This window comes from Eubalaena glacialis, chromosome 2 (genome assembly GCF_028564815.1).
Source record: "Eubalaena glacialis isolate mEubGla1 chromosome 2, mEubGla1.1.hap2.+ XY, whole genome shotgun sequence".
Lineage (NCBI taxonomy): Eukaryota > Metazoa > Chordata > Mammalia > Artiodactyla > Balaenidae > Eubalaena > Eubalaena glacialis.
The window spans coordinates 119,195,647-119,212,073 of record NC_083717.1 but is presented as its reverse complement, the minus strand read 5'-3'; the positions used below and the strand labels follow the sequence as shown (position 1 = coordinate 119,212,073).

The 16,427-nt window shown below is 36.6% G+C and overlaps 1 protein-coding gene across 10 annotated transcripts in view; it reads left to right on the top strand.

Moving 5' to 3' along the window:
• Positions 1 to 1,228: 1,228 nt before the first annotated feature.
• HNRNPC (heterogeneous nuclear ribonucleoprotein C) overlaps positions 1,229 to 16,427 on the top strand; it is a 45,599-nt gene continuing 30,400 nt past the window's right edge. For 2 of the 10 annotated variants that reach the window (XM_061180598.1, XM_061180590.1), the window contains exons 1-3: positions 1,229 to 1,371; positions 5,634 to 5,797; positions 6,127 to 6,152. The gene's annotated coding sequence lies outside the window, so the exon portion shown is untranslated. Of the gene's footprint in view, positions 1,372 to 1,996; positions 2,041 to 5,633; positions 5,798 to 6,126; positions 6,153 to 6,183; positions 6,874 to 16,427 lie in introns of those variants that run through there. The other 8 variants (XM_061180600.1, XM_061180599.1, XM_061180593.1 and 5 more) reach the window with 6 other exon arrangements.

The following is a 16,427-nucleotide window of genomic DNA, read 5'->3' as shown; positions in this document are numbered from 1 at the left end:
CATGGCTTGTGAGTCACTGTACTCTTCCAACCATGGATTGTTTTCCTTTGAGTAAAGGACATTAAACTCGTTACTAAATGGTCTTAATTTTCTCCTTTGACAGGTAAGTTTCCTTGTGAACCTCTCTGAAATTCAGAATTAATTCAAAACTAATGCATACAACGGTATTCACATGCATATATTCCTTAAAATGTATACAGATGGTATCACATTCTCTAGATAGTGTTCTGCATCTTGCGTTCCCTAACTACACAGAGAAATATCTTTCATTCCTAGCACAGCTGGTCCTATTCCATTGAGTGCATGGCTGCTATAATACAACCAGAGGGACTGCAGTGCAGACGATGCCAGTAGGTGGGGGACAGGCCATTTCAGGGTGAGGGGAATTAAGGGACCAGATTTTGGGGACGGGCAGGGGAGAGCTAGCCGGATAAGCCAATTTGGTTGACATGTAGGGTATTAGCAAGTGAGATGATTTGGGGCCAGAGAATGGGTGCTGTAGTATATGCCATGCCAGCATTTTGGACTTTCTTTACCTTTTGTGGTGGAGAGGTAAGGAAGTCAGTTGTTTTGGCCGAGATATGGGTTGTCTGAAGAAGGGCTTGACAGGCTGAGAAGTGTTGTCCAGGAAGGAGCTCTAGGGTTGGAAAAACTGCAGGGCTGGTTAGTTTTCTGGTCTTTAGAGCTCCCTCCCCACTCTAAGAAAAGTGTTTTCTTTATCCACACCGCAGGACAGAGAACTAACTTGGAGCTTTTCCTTTTACCTACGCCCGGGGCTAGGGCAGATCCTTCCAGCCGCTAGCAAACAAAACCCAGCAATCCTTCCCCGCCCTTCCCCCCCCCCTCCACCGCGGGAATTCCGAGATTCGGGCGGGCCTTCTACTAGGCGCTCTGGGGAGCACAGATAGGATCCCGCGGCCGCCAATCAGACCTTCCGGATACCCGGATGTGAAGCGGTGCGCGGTACAAAGGCAAGTTTCCACCCAGCGCTTCGTCAGGTACAGTGGCCAATAAGCATTTCACAGGCGATAAATGACAGGAAAAGTGACCAGTTACAAACTAGTTTCCCTCACGCATGTGGAAATTCGCTAGGTTAGTCTAACCCACTACTAATTGTGATTGGATAGAATTGTGAGGAGCTGTAAAACTGTCTAATTAGAAGCGGGAGCGAGAAAAGTCGCAGCCAATAGGAGGATTCCCAGGAGTGGGGCGGGGGTTAGGCCTTCGCCTCGGCGGCAGAGGAGACGCGGGGGCCATTTTGTGAAGAAGCGAAGGCTGAGTTGTTGCGGCGTCGAGCAGCAGTCGGCTTCTCCGCGTAGAACCCGGGAGTAGGAGATTCAGAATCGAATCTCTTCTCCCTTCCCCCTCCTGGTAAGTGGAGGGGGCGAAAGCTGGGGAGGCGCTGGGTTCCTCGGGGGACGCGAGGGGGTGTGGGAGAGAAGACGAGGGAACCCTTTCCTCGGTAGAGTACGTAGGCCCCCATTTATTTTATTTGTTTTGGGGGATTAGACCTTACGCGCGAGAGAGTTTTATAGGCCTCAGCCCTTGCGTAGATTTTTAACCTAGTGTCCTCTAGGCCACAATCGGCAGGGAAAATGTCCCTTTTCTTTTTCGCTCTCCTGCGTTAACGGATGCTGTCCTTTCATTTTCTATGGCCATGAAGACTTCTAAGAGAGATGACGAAAGGGACGATCGAGATGCTCGTTAATGTAGTTCAAGTTAATGTAGTGCCGATGCCTCCTGTTAAATTTAAATATTGAGCGGGGGGTGGGGAAGGGTTATCGAGCAGATATTTATTGTACCGCAAGCTTCTCAATTCTGGAGGGTACCTCAGGGTTTAAGAATAGTAAATATTATAACAATAGATTTAATATTTTACTGATTATTTTATTTTACTCCTTTCTGAAGAAATGGACCTCGAGTTTTCAATTTTTTAAAAATTGTAATCTCATTTACGTATTAACAGTAATAATTAAAGGTGGCTTTTTATCTGCAGGTTACAAATCACTTGAAATATATAAGTTAGTGGAACTTGTTGAGGTAGGTATTACTATCTTTCTCAGACAGGAACCGAGGCGTGAGTGTTGATTGCCAGGGTCATATTAAATAAGTAGCAGAACTAGTAAGGAATTTGGCCACCAGCTTAAGTCAAGTGGCTTTACCTATTGGAATAGTAGGTATTAGAATTACTATATTTGAATCTTTACAAGAACCTAATTACAACAACACTAGTGGTAACTGGAAATTCCCAAACTATCTTGGGAAAATGTTAAATTACGAGAATTGCGTTTATTATTAATGTAACGTCCTAAGATGATAAAGTTTGACTTTCAGGTTATTCTGGCATTAATTTTCCAGACCATCCCAACTTAGGCAAAAATGCATAACTATATGCTTTTTTTAAGCAAGTATTACAGTGCTTACTACTTACTAGGTCCGGAAACTTACTATAAAGTTTTTTGCTAAGTTTGTAGAAATTACATAGGTTTCTAAGTAGTATCGCATTCACTTATCCAAGAAATCGCTTTTTTTAATCCTTGTCTAAGATTTAGTTGATTTTATTTTTCATAATGTGTTACTGTCACAAAAAATATTATTAAGTACAGTTTAAACCAATACTGTGGGGTAAATTCACGCCGTAGGAAACCTGTTTGATAGAAACTAAAAGTACTCTTATTCTACATAGCTATGCATTTGTTGACCCCTCACCATGTAGATATTGTAATAGGGATCAAAAGCATTGCCTTTAAAAAAAAAAAAAGCCTAAGTATATTGTTACATGGACTTAAAACTAAAGTTAAGTGCAGAACTGTTAGAAGTGAGATAAGGGCAGTGACTGGTTAATTTAGGAAACCATACACCTAATAAATATATTGTTGGCAAATAATGAGAAATGTAAGAAATTAGTATTTAAGAACAACTATTGATGGGAATTGAAATTAACTGAAGGGCACTTTTCTTGCCTTGAGATGTTAGAAATATGGATTTCTTAGGATCAGCATGTACCAAGGTAACACTTCCTTTGATTTAATATTCATCTGGAATGATTTGGCCACAAAATTAATATCTGAAACAATTCTAGATTTGATTTCAAATAGATAGGCATTAGTAGCATTTACATGTTGGTTGGAGAGAGGAAGGATTTAAGAAGGTTGACTAAGTTACAGGTCTTCTGACCTTTTTGTGTTTCCCATGCTCATGCCTCGGGAGTGCCTGGTGGTGTTTGCTGTTCCTTTGTAAACACACCTTATTATTTGTGATTAGGTCTCTAGAGGGTTTCACATAGCGTTGGACCTTGTTTTGGATGGAATTGCTGTTAGAAACAAGCAAGGAATAAACTCCAGAATAGCTAGTAATTCTAATCTTAAAGATTGATTATATTAACTGGTGGATGTGTGAGATGTTAAGTGGGGAGTGTGACGGTTGAAAGAACCTTGGCCTAGGAGTTAAAGAGGACTGGATTTTTCCCGCCCTGTTGATTATTACCTGACAGGCAAATCAGTTAAACGTTCTGGAATGCAGTTTTATACTTATAAGGGGGCTTATACATCTTACCTGTTTTAATTTCTACTTTCTGTAACTCAAGTCATTTGTTGCCAGAAGGCTAAAAAGTGTACAGAAACAGTTTTATTATTGACAGTAGTTTTTGTGTATTAGTAATTACTGGTAACTGCCTTAACAGTATCTGTCTTCAAGTAGTTTTATTAGTTGTTATCTTTGAGGAGCATTATGTGCTCGTACTTAATATGTACTCATTCATTCTCATTGGGATTAGGGAAGTTTAAGGTTTTGTACATAAGAGACTTACTAGAGAATGGACTTTGGTGTGACAACTGCATGTGTTCTCTTAGATATTGGAAATCTGGGGTTTATAAAGGGGAAAAGGATTACTATAGGGTTTTATAGTATAGTATAGCATTTACTATGATATAATGTTCTTGATTTTATTTTATATCGATCTTAACTAGAGGATAGAGATTCCTTATTAAACTCTACACAGTAGTTCTTAAACATGAGCAGACATTAGAATCAGCCAGAGGGCTGGTTAAAACAGATTGCTGGGCTCTCCACCACCACTTTCTAATTAAGTAAGTCTGGGGTAGGCCCTGCTAATTTGCATTTCGAATAAGTGCCACGTGATGTTGGTTGGCAGCCCTTACTTTGAGAATACCCCTTTAGAAGAAGGATCCAGATCTCCCAGAGATTTGACAAAGTATAAACTAGGTATACTATTCATTGCAAAGATTACAGTTAGGTGCTAAAGTTGGTCATTTTTATGAGTGGTAGCTCATCAACTTAACACCTTGGGAGACAGCTTCTTGATTTTGAAAGATGTAAATGTTTTCACATTAGTTGCTGCTTTTTAAGCTTATGTCTTGTAACGCTGGTGCAAAGGATTTGTTTGTAGATGAGCCACAGTTACATAACATATCCTGAAATTTTTGAGTACCAGGTTCAGGCTGTGACTCCAAAGACGAAAATTGAATGTTTCACCATAACTGAACATCCCTAACAGTTACTCAGAGGAGATAACATTCAAATAATGTATGTTTCCTATGTACATTTAGTTTAACATTTTGTACAGTTTAACACATCAGTCTATGCATAAAAGTAACTTACATGTCATGCTTAAACTGGTCTGCTACTACTAAAAAATTTACAGTTACAATTTTAGAGTTATAGTACCTGTTGCTGTCATCATTCACATGTAATTGACTCAGGCAACACTTTTTAAAAGCGCAGCTTAAAATTTTTTAGTTTACTGACATGTGAAAAGAAGAATAAAATCTCATGACTGGATATTGAAATGCAAGTATGATCATTCTTACTTGCTCAAAGACCTGCAATCTAATTGCAAATCTTGTTGTAGCTGATGAAACACCCAGTCTGTCATGGTGGTATTATGTATCAGATTCTTAGAATTCCTGTCTTGGAATTAGCTGTATGTTCTAGTTTATAAACAGTGGGACCACAGAAATAAATTCTTTAAGGACCATAATTTACTTTTCACCTCTTTTATGACATTAAATATTCAGTAGCCATAATAGTCTTTTTTCCTTCATTTGATTTTTTTTCATTCTGTTATTGAGGGGATTAATGTGCTCCTTATTTAAATCATCTTTCCCCCTGATAGGTTCTGTCAGGTCTTTTGGTTTGACCACTCATTGGTTTTAAAACTAGATGTCATCTCTAGTATGTATCTTCAGGGTAGACCATTCCCCTTCAGTTTGTATCATAGTAAAAGCTACATGGACTTAAAACCCACGAATCTGCTTCATAATCTTGATGTTAGACATTTGCTCACTTCTTCATCTCTGCTGACATGGTTTTTCTATATTTTCTTTGCCCAAACTGCTGATTATCAAATTGAATGTTCGAATGTGGACCTTTTTTTGAGACCCTTAAGGGAATACAGGTGCATATTTAGTTAACTTTAGGCACCTGCTGACATTGAAGAATTGTGAAGACAGTCACTGGTAGAGGCGATGATTCTATAGAAGCTCCCCATCCCAGTGGGATGTATGCTTTACCAAAATGTGTTAGATGCAATGGACAGATGTTTCTGTCTTGGGGGTTTAGGGCACAACATTTCTGAGGAACTCTGACTCAATCTGTCCCTTCTCCTTTCACAGGGCAGCAAGGCGAACCCCATCCCTACTCACTGGAGCTCAGCTTTGATTTTTAACCTCCCTTCCCCACCCTTCCAGAACACACACATTCCCATTCCAAAACTGATTTTATAAAGACATTTTAAACATAATGATGCAACTTGGTGTGCACTACGGCAAATTTACAGGTGTTTTTTTTTTAATTGTTTCCAAAAACGGGACTTGGATTTAAGATGTAATTTTTAAATTTCTATTTCTATTTTTTCTGCAGCAGTTGGGTAGGAGGAGGAGGAGCCTTTTAGCCTCTCATAAACTGACCTCTCTACTTCCTCGTGTATTTTTAAGTTTGATTGATGATGTGGAAAGGGCTTTGCTTGTCTGCTACTGAGAACTTTACCCTTGCGGTTTTTGTGGAAACTGCTTTTGGAAAGAGAAAAGAAATGAACTTTACTGACTTGACATTTTTGCACCTCCCGTTTTTCTAATCTGGGCTATTTTTATTTTTGTTTTTTTACAGTGAGATTTTTTTGATCTTCAGCTACAGTAAGTTATTCCAATTTTTTTTTTACATTTTTCCTGACTTTCCGCTGATTTCCTTTTTATTGTTGTTACTAGTTACTATTATTATTTATTATTATACTTAATGATGGTGATGATGATGATGATAATGACACTGATGATTTTTAACCGGATTAAAATCGAGTTTTTCTGAATGTTCATAAGAATTTCTCCGGCCTCCTGATTGACTTTGGAGTTTTGCATCTTGGGAGAGAAAGTGAAGGCATTAGCATTTTTAAGTGGATTGATCACATAAACCTTTTCTCTCCCAACCCCCCCCTCCCCCCCACCCTCATCCCCTTCCCCACGCTCGAAAGAATTTTACTGGCTGTTAAGTCTGTGACCTTATTTTTCCTGATCTTTAACTTAACTGTTTTAGAGCATCTCTGGACGTCGTCTGTATTTTTAATTTTTTTATTTTTGTTTTTTTTATTTTTAATCTTTCATTTGTAAAATTTTTAAACTGTGCTGCAATAAAATGTGTGTGGTACTACTTAACACCTAAGTTGGTGATGGCATTTTCCCAGAAAGCCATCTCCCTCCTGTTTCCCTTGAAATCCCATCCTGCTTTTCCTGTACACTACCCCTCACAAACCACAAGCTGCAGCAACATGGATGCCCAGCCTGGAGCAGCAGCAGCCAGGATGACCTGGAGCCAGGGGGGCCTTCGGAACAGATGCACACCCTTCCTGGGTGATGGTAAGAGGTGTGAGGTCCACTTGGTTTCATTGGAAAGACTAGGAAATACATTGGTTTAAGTTTAGTTGATGTGGTGTAGGTGATAGCTTCTACCTGGAAATGTTTGGGTTAAGGCTTTTGTGCGTATCTCAAGAGATGTTTCCTAAGGGAGACCACTTCAGGGTTTTGTAAACTAATGGAATTATGAGTGTCAAACTGGGGCTTGCTGAGAGTTTTTCATAAATGGAAAGAGCAGCTGAAGTTCGCATATACTTTAGAATGAAGACGACTTGTTTTAATGATTAGCAACAAGACAGACATATTAGGTGGTACTTTTTCTTAGATTATTGCAAATCAGCAAAAATTTTCTGTCATTTAGAGTAATCTTCCTTGGGTCTGTGACAACAATTTTGGATTGTGTTCTGTTTAGACTGTTTTTTATCATTAAAATTTAATGTGAATTAAACCACAAGAAGCATGCTGTGATACTGAAATGCTATCTCACTGGAAGGCTTTTTTAAAAAGAAAAAGATAAGTAGACTTTTTAACCTCAGAAAGCAGGAAAATCTGTATAATCTCTGTGTCCAAATCAGGAAAGATCTAGGAGTGACCTCTTTTTCAGTGATGACTTGTGGCCCAGCTAGGTATTGGGGAATCCACTGTGTTCCCAAGGGTAATAAAGAATGAATCTGGTCTATTCACAAGAAAAATGCAGAGATTAGTAAGGATGTGAATAGCCAAAGAGTTGAGAATATTAGCAACCTGTAGTATTTTACTGACAACAGTGGAATATTTTGATAACTCACTTTAGAGTTGCTTTAATAGATTTTGAGCTGGGATGGGGCAGGGAGGAGAAGTAGAGTGATTTTTAAAGGTATATTTAGTTCTGTGGGTACTAGGGTAAATCACATTCTTGACCCCTTCCCTTACTCATTCTGAAAGAGTAAAATCTAATGTGAACACTGAAGGCAACCTCAAAGGAAAACAGAATGGGAGAAAGTTAAGTAAAATGTCCTGAGGTTATCTGGAAGAGGAATGGAAAATTTTCTTTTATAGGTCCAAGTTTTACTGATACCCTCTTCTGTATGAAAGCTGTTTCTACCTCTGTTTCTGTTACTGTCATCGTGTGGCTGTTGTTCACTATAGGTTCAGTTTAATTTATTTCTTAATTTTATAAATCCATTATTTTGTGGGTCATGTTCTTCTGGTTTTGGGGATGCAAAAAGGTATAATAGTTCTTCAGGGACTCAAAGCCTTCTGAGGGAGACAGATGGATGAGATAATGTCACCATGTGATAGAGGTGGGTACAGTGACTAGAGCCATGCAAAGGTGGGTACCTAACTGACTCTTTTAAGAGGTCAGGAAATGCTTTTAAGAGAAAGGGAGCTGAACTGAATCTTAGTTAAGGCCAGATTATAAAAATGTTAATGCCATGCTAAGAAGTTTGTATTTTATCCAGAAACCAGTGGTGAACTATTGAAAGATTCTAAACTGGGGAGTGACATCAGATTTTCATTTTTAGAAATGTCATCTGATAGCAGTGTGGAAATGGCATAGAGGAGAATAAGATTGGAGTAGGTGATAAATAAGGAAGATACTAAAATAGAAGGGAGAATAATGACCTGGCCTGGCCAAAAGCAATGGTATTGGGATTAGAAGGGGGTAAATTTAGGAGGATGTGGTGGTGGCTGTGATAGGAAGAGTGAGGGATTTGGCATGACTCCCAGGTTTCAAGTTAGAGATGTTTATTCGTTAAACATTTGAGTGCTCATTCTGAAAATCACCATTAGACTTGGGCACATACAGATGAGCAAAACATACTGTCTCCTGCCCTCTTGAATATTATAGACATTGAGGGGAGAAATAAAGTGAATAGCACTTTCACAGTTTAGATCCTTGAAGGAAAAGAACAGAGTGAGATGATATTTAAGGGAACCAAATTTAGAATATGGAGGTGGGAGGGTGCTGCTAGCAAAGAGACCTTAAAAGGAACTGATGTTGAAATTGAGGTCTGGAAGTAGATTATCTTACCTGAAAGCACAGATATTGGGGGGGAAATCTTGGCCTCTAGAGCAAGAAATACTACTGGAGAATAGTCACCAAGAATGCATAGAGTAACAGATGAAGTTGGAAAAGTAGGCAAGTATCAAGCATAGTGTACAGATCCTTAAAAGGTCCATGTTTAAGATCTAGATTGTCTTGGGCACAATAGGAATCTGTTGAAGGACTTTGGAGATTGGAGAGATCTGATTACTTTCTTGGAATTTCCTTCAGGCTGTTGTGTGGGGAATGTTAGTAATGAGGACTAAGTGCAAGTAGGACTAAATAGGTTAGAAGACCTGTTATAGTAGGCCACTATCTATTCATCTCTTGAAGAAAGTAGTAATCCTAGGCCTAAGGGCACTTGCCCTGGTTTTTCCGAATGAGATTTCTTTGCGTGTATTAATGAGCAAATGTAATGAGTTTGAAGAGGATAGGTTAGTTAGGCTTTAGGAAGTTACTAGTTATTACTGTATCACCCCTGTTGGGTCAGACTTGACATAATAGCTTTCCTGTTTGAAAGGAAAAATGAAGTAGAAAAACTTGAGTTTCTTCCTTTTGGAAGTAATAATCTGGACACTTTACCGTGTGTCCACCACTGTTTAAAGTTCTTGTGTTAATCATCATAATAACCTATGTAATTATCATAGGTATCATACAATCATCATAACCTTATGTAAATATTAATGTCTTTCACGTTTTGGAGATGAAACTGTTGAAGCACAGAATTTAAATAATTTGCCCAAAGTTAGACACCTAATAGATGGTGAGGCATGGATTCAACCCAGGCAGTTAAGCCTGCAGATTTCAACTCTTAGTCATACTAGACAGACTGTGCTTTACTTGACATGTGAAGTATTCTAGGAAAACAAATCTTTAATTTGGTTTAAGTGCCAAAAAAGAAAAAATAAACTGCTCTGGATTTCTATTTTTAGCAAGTTTTAAGCTAAATGTCATTGTTAAATATTTTGTTGTTCAATTCACAACAGTTTAAATAGCATGAAGTATCCAAGGTAATTGTTTAGGTAGATGTAGCTTTGTAGTATAATTTTATGGACTCTTTGGATGTGACAGCATTCTTTAGGGAAGTAAACATATTTAAAAGTGAGTTTCCGTTGGGAGAAAAAATAAATAATTGTATTATTTATGGTGTTAAAAAATATGTAACCCAGAGGGATGTTACTAAGTCCAGTGGTTCTTTTTCAGTCCTTAATCAATCACATTTGACCTGTTGGTGTGATTTAACCAGTCGAGCCACTTTCTTCCTTAAAACATTTTTTTACTTAACTTCCAGGTTTTTATTCTCTTTCTGGCTATTCCTTCTCCCACTCAGCTGGAGTGCTCTGTGGTTCAGCTCTTCCACTTTTCTATTCACACTTCCTGGGTCATTTCATCAGTTCCATGATTTTATATACTATCTGTAAACTGATGATTCCCACACTTATATCACCAGCCCGGACTTCTCTTTTGAGTGACATACTGTCATCTGTCCAGTTACCTACCTGACTACTCTTGAATGTTAAGTATATCAATTTAAAAGTACGAAACTGGGCTCCTGCTGTTCTTCCCTCAAACCAGTTTCTTCTGCAGTGTTGCCTATTTCAGTTAATGAAACTCCAGTTTTCATGTCAGTTAGGCCAGACTTTGGTTAGCCATCCTTGACTTTTTTTTCCTCTCATACCTCACCTTTGGCATTGTAGAAAATGCTGTCATCTCTGCCTTTAAAATATAACAAGAATTCTCCACCCATTCTGCTATGGCCTGATCCAGTTTCAAGCCATCATTTGTCTTGCGCATTATTGCAATAGGTTTATGTTTCTTTTGCCCCTCTACACCAATGTGTAACTAGATCGATCCTATTGAAATGTAATGCTTGAAAAATGTATTGCCTGAGTAGTTTCCTTCCTGAAATTTAATAGCTGGCTATTTCAGTGTTGAAGTCAAAATTTTGCTGTGATTTACAAGATGCTCTACATGATCTGTTGTGCCCCTCCTCCCTTGTTAATGGTATACTACTTTGCTCCAGCCACACTGGCCTCCTTACTGAGACTTGAACATACTAGATGTTCCTACCTCAAAGCCTTTCCTTGCAATTTTCTTCCCCTAGACATTGAGAAGGTTGGGTTCCTCAGTTCGTTTAGATTCTTACTCAAAAGCCACTGCCTCAGTGCTGTTTTCTCTCACTTAGCCTTCTAAATACTCTTTAGCTCTTTTCATCAACTCACATATTATAGAAGTTTATTTTCTACTATGTAAAGATATAGAGAAATATTTGGAAAGATACACGTGAAACAACATTGATCGATTACTTCTGGACAAGGGAGAGGGATTTAGGAGGGTTAGGAGAAAACTTTTGCTTTGTGTGCTCAAAGGCTTAATGAGCAACACAGCATTATTTTGCTTCTAATTAAAAAACTTAAAACTCCTTGTTGTAGGTATACCTTCAACTCTTCGGATTTTGTGTCTGGGTATAAATAGCATAACTATGGCCTGTGTAGTAGAAGTTTAGTAAGCAGTTTTTATAGTTAAGTTGTAAAAACAGCCTTAAAATATGTTTGGCTGTGATGGAATGAGTCATGTTAGCATTTGAGGGCATAGGCTGCTGTGTTGCCTGTGATGGAGCTGTAATCAAAATTTGGAAGAACTTTATCATTTTTTAAAAATTTATTCTCCAGTGGGAATGTATCGCTGTCTTTAAGAGGTAGCCATAGCAGATTAAAGGACATCTGAGTTTTTCTTCCTACCTAAACTGATTCCAATTTCACCAGTCTGAAATATTCTTCCTGCTTCTTATTTAGATTAACCTACAGCTTTTGAGTTGATTTCAGAACTAATATAACTCCCTGGAAGTTCATTGAACCAGTCTTAGACTTTTCTAACTAGTCTGGAATGACATTTAGGAATAGTTTAGTAGAATACATGTTAAATGAAAATTTTCCCTTAGCCTTCTAATTAAAATTCTGTATTCTGAAAATGATGTAACCATTCATAGTGTGCTATAATTCCTTATATTAATCCTTTAAGTATATAGTCATCTTCACCTAAGTGGTTTTGTGATAACTTTAAACAACGTAATGGCTAAAATTGAGGTAGCAAAGTGTGCTTTCTAAAGAAAAATTTTCCCTTGTCCTTGAAAGTTTGTTGGCTTCTTATGTTGCAATTACAGTTATTTGTGCTGTTTAAGATGTAGTTTTACCGAAATTAAAGAGGAAGACTAATCAAATGACTTAAGATTGATGTGGATTTTTAAGAGAAGATACCCCCATCTTTATTTTAGGTTTAATCCAAATTAAGCAGTATATGCTCACATAACATTTAGAAAATGTAATGCAGGCCCCTCAAAAAAGACATACTTAACCATCCAAAATAAAAGGTTTTGATGTGTCCTTTTAGACTTTTTTTGCATATGTAGGCGTTTGAAAAAGTAATGTCCTACATATGGCACATACATTTAAGTATTAATTTTTTTTCTGCAACACAAACATAATAGATAACAGCTCTCCTAAAAATTTTCATAACTACGTAGTATTACATTGCATACTTGTACAATATTTTACTTAACCAGTATTCTATTGTTGGGCCCTTAGGTTTTCCCCCAATTTTCCCTTTTACAAACAATTTTTATAAACAGTTGAAGTCTTACAACTAAGATTTTGTCAATACCCTTAGTTATTTTCTTAGAATTATGCTCCAGAAGTACAATTATTCAAGAGCATGAATGTTTTAAAAACTTAAAATCTAGGTTGCTCTCCAGAAAGGTGAAAACAGTTTATCTACTTATTGGCAATGTAAGTGACCACTAATAATTAACTTCTAGTTTTGTGAATTACTTGGATCTTTTGCTTGTGTTTCAGGGTTTGACCCTGAAATTTAAGTGTTCTTGGTGTTTGATAAGTATAAATTGAAGAGTAAGAATATTTATAGAGGTGCTACCAGGTTGATTATATTTCTGTGTATAGTTTGAGATTCACGTGTAATTTTTTTTCTCAGATATGTATATATGTGTATATATGCATATATTCAGTGCTATCTTAATTTTATTGTGAAATAAATTCAAACATATGCAAAAAAGAGAATAGTATAATCAGTCTCCATGAACTTGTCCAGCTTTAGCAATTCTTGAGTGATCTTGTTTCATCTATACCTGCATTCAATCCCTTCCCCTCCTGTTGTTTTGAAGTAAATAAATATTTGATATATTTCATCTTCAGCTGTTTCAGTGTCTCTTTAAAGATAAGGGCTTTAAAAATAACCACAGTCGTTACCACACAAAAACATGTAATAGATTAAATATATTTTAAGACCCTAAAATACCACTCTGAGGACTGAATAAGGCATTCTCCAGTTGTGTTTTATTTCTGCGGGAATGGCAATGTGGATGATTGTTTTTTGCTTACATGTTATGTTTTGCTTAGTTCTTCCTAGAATTTGGGAAGTTCTGTTTATTAGAGATAAGTGTAAAAAATTTTTTGAAGGAGAATCTTGGTATGATTATCCTCATGTGTGATAAAATTGCGTTTTCAGGATAGCAAAAGATGGGATTCCACTATATTTCATATACATTTTACTATTAAATTCTGAAACTAGGAATAATTCTAAATTTTAACTGCTTGGATCTGAGTGATGGAGAATGATGTAGTAACTTTAAGTCGGGTTTCCTTATTAAAATTTATTTTCTTATAAAAAATTATTTTGCTGTACTTATGAAATCTTTTGTTCACAATTCAGAAATCTATGACAACAAAGATTTTTCATCAGTTTGACACTCATTTGATGACAAAACCTGACTTCAATTGACATGAGATTATTTATAATCTGTGTTACATTTAATGACTATGCATATGTATTAATGCAGAAATATTAATGTATTTTATTTGATAGCTGGATGCTTTCCCAGATCCCACTGGGTGTTACATAGGAAAACCACAGTATTATCTTTGTAAAATCTGAAAAATCTTGATTTTTTTCCTAACGTGTTTCCTGGGGAGACTTTTAAAAGTGTATTTGTTGTAACTCAATGCTCAGTTTGAGTTTACTGATAAAACTGAAGCTTTCTACAAGATAATAAAGAAATGAAGTCTTATGAATAAATATTGTTGACCCTTGCTATTCAGAATATGGTCTGTGCTACAGCAACAGCATATCATCATCATCATCATCATCATCATCTTCTGGAAGCTTCTTAGAAATACAGAATTTCATGCCCTATCCTTTCACTCCTTTTTATTGCTTGCTTGGGAGTTGGAAACTTTGGTAAAGTTTCTGGCAAGAATGTTTTTGATGTTTGGGGAGCAGAGTTGAGGGTCATAGAGTAGCCATGTTTTACATAAATTTGAAATAATGCAGTATTTAAAATGACCATTATATGTGCAAAATTTGAATGACTTTTCTTAAATTACAAATAGAATTAAAAATCAAGTAATTTCCAACAGGCAGGCTGGATAAATGGCAATGCCACTTAAGCTAGTAAAATAGAATAATGAATTTCTATTTTTCACTTAGATTGCCATGTTTGCTTTTTCTTTCAGTGTTTTTTGCTGAAAACAGTCAAGATTTATTGACCTTATTGAAGTAATTTTGAAATGTTAATCTTAATTCTTTTCCTATGAAAAGCATTCTCTTACATATTCCTAATGCTTGTTTGATACTCAGAGATTCAGGAAATTTCTTTTTCAAATGGCTTAAAATGTTCCCAGAGTAAATAGATGTTTGTTGATGGGGAGTTTTACTGTATAGAAGCTGCTCTAGTTAAGAGTATGTTGGGTTCTAAAATGCTATCTTCCCCCCCCCCCCCTTAAGTGTGATGTAACACTCAGAATAGAGGTGACTTAACATTTAATGATGGGGAAGGGGTCCAGTTAGGAGTATGGGATTAACAGATAGAAACTACTATACATAAAATAAAACAGCAAGGATTTGCTGTATAGCACAGGGAATTATACCCAGTATCTTTGTCTGTTAGGACTGCCAATGAATGAGAGACCCCAAATTATGGAATGCAATATCCAGTGAAAGTTTTGTTGTCCTAGAGATGCCCATTTCCTTGATTTTATGTAGTTCTGAGTTGCTCTTGAGGAAGGGAAGCACACAACTTTTCTAACTTCTGTTACGGGGTTTATAGAAAAGCTTTGCTGACTTTCGGCCAAGCCACATATTGTAGTCATTAAATTCCAGGGTGGATGAAGCTATCTTTACAGAATGAAAGAATTATGAAACTAATACGGTATTAAAGAATGAAAAAAAGAGTATTTTAAAACCTCACAATCTTGCCATATCCTGAGGTGTCTAACACTTCAGTGTATAATCTTCTAGATAACTTGTATATTGTGTATGCTCCTTATCATCTTAAATATCTCTTGGTGTCAATAAGTTATTTTGAAATGTTGCTGCTTGTATCCAGTTAGACTGATGTACTGAAATTCATTTAGTCAGTCTCTTATTATGAACTTGTTTTCTCATTTTTCACTGTTAATATGTCCACATCCTTGATTCCTTCAGATGAGTTCTCAAAGTGAGATTACTGAGTCAGAACATGCACAGGTTTTGTTTTTTGGGTATTTTGTTTTGTTTTTAAAGAACATGCACAATTTTAAGGTTTTTGATAAAATAGTCCAGTAGTTTTCTGAAAATATGGTTACCAGTTCATACTGTCAGAAATAATGTATGGAAGTGACCATTTCAATTTAAAATGTTTTTACTTGTTTGGTAGGTAGAATGTTTGGTTTAATTTTTGTCTCCTTTATGGTGATACTGATTTTTCTTGCTAATCTCCATAGACGTTTAGTATTATTTGTTAATCGTCTTTTGTGTCCTTCTGTCATTGTCCCATTTTTTGTTGGTATGTACCAATAATAGTAAATGGTGTAGTAGTAGGAGCAGCTGCTGCAGCTATGCTTGCTGTGTGCCAGGCACTATGTTCATTGTTTTCTTTACCTTACTTCACTTAGACCTCATTCATACTTATCCTATGAGACACGTACTATCAACAGTACTCATTTTATGATTAAAGAATCTGGTGTTTGAAGGGGTTGGCTTTCCAGAGGGAAATGCATACCAGAAGTGGTTGAGTTTGAAATTGCAACAGGTCTGACTCCAAAGCCTCTGAGCTCTTAACCATTAGGATGTGTTTATTTTTATATTTTTATATACAGTATTAAGAACTTGAATTGTGGACAAATATGTATTGCATACATTTCATCAGTTTTTTGCTTTTTATTTATGGTATATTTTAGTACAGGGATTTTTTTTGTATTGTGTTATTTAGGAAGTTCTCATCTCAAGGTTAGTCATTACTTTAAACATAGTTTGGTCATGGTGGGCGTGGCATGACTGTGGGAACAGGTATCTTTGTATCTACCTTTTCAGTTAAAAAAATGTTTTTTTTAAAATAGGTGTATCTAAACATTTATAATTTAAGTTATTAACTTGGGTCCTGTTCAGAAGTAAACCAGGGTGGAGCTTTTCAGTGTACAGACATATGCAGAAGGATTTCTCAGTTGAGATTGATCTTACTAATTATCACTGTTTCAAAACTAATATAT